At 33.6% G+C, this 5,038-nt stretch overlaps 1 pseudogene; it reads left to right on the forward strand.

Moving 5' to 3' along the window:
- The first annotated feature begins 4,172 nt into the window (after window positions 1–4,172).
- LOC129893591 (uncharacterized) lies at window positions 4,173–4,697 on the forward strand (annotated as a pseudogene).
- Window positions 4,698–5,038: the final 341 nt, after the last annotated feature.

The raw sequence follows: 5,038 nt of genomic DNA on the forward strand, positions 1-5,038 counted from the left end.
AGGGAACAACCATCCAAACAAGCTGTTAGGGGAAGAACCCCACGTCCATTAAAAAAATAAAGCTCAAAATTAACCATGAAAAAATACATGAATAATTAGTTTAAAATTTGAATTTCAAATACTAACATTATCCCAAAAAAAATCTAAACTTCATAACCCACATCTTTGAAAAATACTACACTTAACTACATCATCCACACCTTCTCAAACCAACTCTTCAAAATACCAATTCAAACGTGTAAAACAAAAATCACATTCAAACAAAAATTTGATTGCACTCATGTGAGATCAAAAGAAAATTGAGAGGAGGTATAGTAGTGTATTGTGCGTATATATATGCTCTTTTTCTTAGTTGTTTGATCTGAAATTATTTTGCTATGATTGAAGGGAAGGACCTTCGATGCAACGAGAAAGAAGAAGAAACTAACGATAGAGAAATGAAGGAATTCTTAAGAATTTCATAATAATGGACAGGAATGATAAAAGACTTGAGATGGTTCAGAAATGGAGATATAGGCATACCTTAGGTAATTATTGCTATTAATTTCTATTTTTAAAATTTTCAATTTTAAACTTTTTAAGTGATAAATTGAGACAGTAATTATTTTTTTGCTATGCAAGTATTACTTTTTCTCTAACTTCATATTTCCCAACTTGAATTTTATTCTATACTTCTGTTTATTTTTTTTCCAAATTAAGGGAGTAGATTGATACTAATTCACGTGTTGTTTTGATATTGTTTATAATGGATGACGTGCAGTAAAATCTGATAATCTAAAGTTGGACTATTTATAAAAATGGAGATTAAATCATGTCCTAAAGACAATAGAGAAAGAAAATTAGTGACAAATTAAATTTGAGGCTGGAAGGGGTGGATTTTATGTGCTTTAAGCGAAACAGTGATGAACGCCATGCATTTGAATATACTTCCGTGTAAGATTGTGTAATTTTTAGCAACCTAACATATTGATAATATTAATAAAGAAAAAAAGTTTATTGAATTTTGTAAATGTAAAGGTACTCATTTTGGATTTGTGTAAAAGTTATTGTTTGTATGTTTCTCCGTATTTTTTTATACTAAAGTTTAATTATCAATAATTTATATAAATTAAACACATGTTCACGAATCAGTTTGACGACCTATTTTTGTGAAACTATATCAAAAAATTTCTAACTGCACATTAACGCTCCACGTTGGAGTCCTAAAAGCGTGCAACGATAATTTTTTTTTTCCAAAGAAACATTTTATTCGTTTTTCAAAAACACAATTGTAGCTGATTTGAGGCAGACACGCAACCCAAATTTTCCTAAAGGTGGAAGATCTAATGATCTACCTATTACAATTGATATGATGAGGTAAATTTATATATACATATAAAGCCTTTTCTTTTCTTCTTTCTTTTATTTTTTATCTTTGAAAGTTATCAAATTTTTATATAAACTATTTAAACTAAAAATGAATTTATAATATATATATCAAAATTTCTGCATACAAACAATTTTTAAAAACTAAAATAGAAAATTACGAAAAATGTTTTTCAAAGAATCTGGAAAAAATAAGGAAACGTAATTGTAACGACCCGTTAGGTCGTTTTGAGCACTAGAACTATTTTGACTCTTTTTGTATTTTTTTTAAATAAAAATTTTTAGAGAATTAATTTAGTTGATAGTTAATGGACTAAATTGATAATTTATTTTATACCTTATGTCACTTAACCATGTATAAAGATAAATAGTGGAATTTAGTACCTTTAATTCATAATTAATATTTCGTTAAAGAAGGAAAAGAAAGACTGTCGTAGAACGTGACTTAGTTGTGGCGACAACCTTCAGGTAAGCATATTTAATTGGGTTTCAAATTTTGTGCATGTATTCCTTGATTCTAATTACTGCATATGTAAGGAAATTCATTTTTATATTTGTAGGGGTAAGAATGAACGACTTTGCGGGAGCCAATGACTACTATGAATTATGAGTTTTTGACGAGTTCTAGAACCACGAGCGAGAAAGCGACATGGGAGAGTGATCCCTGTCAAGCGAAAACCTATTTCTGAGGTTGGATCCTAATTGCCAGCTACAAAATAAGTGGTCATATAAGGAAATTGAAAATTGTAGGTCCGTGTGTTGTAGTTTCTTGGGAATTGGGGAAAATAGGTTTATGAATAACTATGGCCAATCATTGAACAATGATTTTAGTTGATTTTGGGTTGAATATTATATGGGATTGAAGCATTACATTTAAGTTACTCCTGCAAAATTGTTTTCGTAAGTTGTCCACTGGTTTCGTAACTAGCTAGTTCCAGCTTGAATTATGTTTTGTTAAGTATCATATTACGATTTAAGTTTGACCTATCAATTTAGGTAATTAAATAGTAGGTGTTTGTATTATATGAATATTATTAGATTTATGTTGTTTGGAGAATTGGGACTTAACTCTAAGCTTGAAATTTAGGAAATATAGGACTTGAATATTAATTGGCATCAAGATTAGGAACTTGATTATAGATTTTGATGAGTTTGGGGTCTAGGCTAGATGTGTAATAATATGGTTGTTCGTAGATTTTTTTTACTATGAATAATACATATTTGGTAGATTGGGAACTTTCTGAAACTTTGCAAAAATGAAAGAAAAAATCTTGAGAATTTGTGATACGTGTTCGGCATTTGAGGTATGTTAAAACTTCCAGACTTCGTAGAAGGATGTTTTTCTAATTAAAGATTAAAAATTAAAATAGATAACGGATAAGGACGAAAGATCAGGGTCTCGTACCAATGCTGTGGCGGGCATTGGTACGAGTACCAGTGTTATAAAAGAAAAGGTTTTTACTATAGAATGAAGAATTGAAATCCGAAAATACCAAATCATATGGGTATTAGCTGATGTATTATTGATTTGGTTTCTTTTGTGTGATTGTTCTTCTTATTTGAATTCGTATAATTGATAGTTGAGGTGATTATATGTCATACTGATATTTGATTTATTGAGGTGCATCATCATCCCCTATCTTGTTGATATTATATTGTGCACATGCATTGACATGAGATTGAGTATGAGTAAAGATCTAACACGTGGAGATCGTCTGTGGGAGACCATTTTATGGTTATACGTTGGGCATGTGGAGATCGCCCATGCTGGGGATGGTTTGATTTTATGATAATGCGTTGAGATTATCTACATAGACATGTGAAGATCATTCGTGTCGATATCTGGACCTCGCGAGTCCCCCATGGTTCACAAACTCTCGAAGTATATTTTGAGAAGTATTGTGTTTATAAGATTGTGAGGTTACTTTGTATTTTAGGCATATTATCCCATGATGTTGCATTGCATCTCATTATCTTCTTCATTTTTATTTGATTATGTGTTAACGATTTTGTGACATTTGATCACCCCTATTTTGGTGAGACATGATTGTTAAGTATAATGTAGAATTATAAAATTTGAGAAAGAATTTTATATATACTCCTGTCACTACTTCTTCATTGTCGGTCAAAGAGACATACTAGGTACACGTGGTTTCGTATTCATACTACACTTGTTGCAATCTTTTGTGGTGTAGATTAGATTTCAAATAAGAGCGCATCTCGTGGGGCTTTTTGAGTCCGAGCTTGGATTATCTTGGAGTTGTGGTGAGCTGCTTGGATGTACGCGGCCCACACCTCCCTCTATATTTCATTTATTCTTTTATTTTAGTATTCAAAAAGGATATTTATTACGTCTAAACTGGTCATTTTAGTTTCACATTTGAATCATATTTTTAGAAGCTCTTGTACTTATGACACTAAATCTCAGGTGGGTTTTTTAGATTTCCGCATTTCATACTTATGAAAGACTTAACGTATGGGATATTCTGCTTGTTGTTTATTCTTTTCTTTACTTAATTAATTAAATTGATAAAATGGTTTGGTTGACTTACCTATTAGTTGGAAACATAGGTGCCATCACAACTTGTGATTTGGGTTGTCACAATTTGGTATCAAAGCACTAGGTTCATCGATCTCACAAGTACAAAAGCAATGTCTTGTAGAGTCTTGTGGATTGATATGATGACGTCCATACTTATCTTAGAGAGGCTATAAGACATTTTGGAAACTTTTTTTCATTTATTTCTTGTCGTGCTCTTATGACTCTGTTAGAATTGTAATATTGTTGTCTCATTCTCTCACAAATAATGAGGACTCGTGCATCTACGAGTGGTGATCAAGATTCTATTCCTGCACCTACTTCTGGGGTCACTACACGAGGTAGAGGTAGGGGTCGAGGTTGAGGTCGAGGTAGGGGTCGAGGTTGTGTTGCAGCACAAGTGGGAGGCCAAGTACCAATAGACACTCAAGGCCATGCTGGGGGAGTATCTCCAGATGCAAATGTGATTCATGAGGATGTGTAGGATCATATTGAAGGGTATGGACCAGCTCAGGATTCACCTAGTTTTATTGCCACTCTCATACTTGAGGATACCTTGGTTCATATGTTTGGACTCTTAGAGGGGATGACTCAGGCGGGAACATTGCATGTCACCTCTGATGGCTCACAGAGTCGTATTAGAGGTCATACTCCAGATCAAATGGTTGCTCTAGGTTCTCAGACTCCAGGCACTCAGCCAGCTGCTGCTACAGCTCCCCATTTAGATAGTATGGTATTGCCAGGGGTTACCCCACATTTGGCTAATAGGCCTGCCATGGTCACCGATGAATAAAAGATGCTTGGGAGATTTAGAATAATGAATCCTCTGATTTATAATGGTGACTTGAATGAGGATGCATATGAATTTATAGTCTGTTGTCATGAGAGGTTGCACAAACTTTGATTAGTGGAGTCTCATGGAGTTGAGTACACAACATTTCAGATGACTGGACTGGCCAAGCAGTGGTGGAGGGACTATATTAGTGGTAGGCCAGCTGGATCATCTCCACTCTCATGGACTCAGTTTACTCAGGTATTTCTAGATAAGTTTGTTCCACGTAGTGAGAGGGAGAGCAAAAGGGCCAAGTTTGAGGGTTTGAAGTAGGGAGGCATGTGAGTAACTGAGTATGAGGT

The sequence above is a fragment of the Solanum dulcamara genome, chromosome 1, assembly GCF_947179165.1.
Source record: "Solanum dulcamara chromosome 1, daSolDulc1.2, whole genome shotgun sequence".
In the NCBI taxonomy this organism is placed as follows: Eukaryota; Viridiplantae; Streptophyta; class Magnoliopsida; order Solanales; family Solanaceae; genus Solanum; species Solanum dulcamara.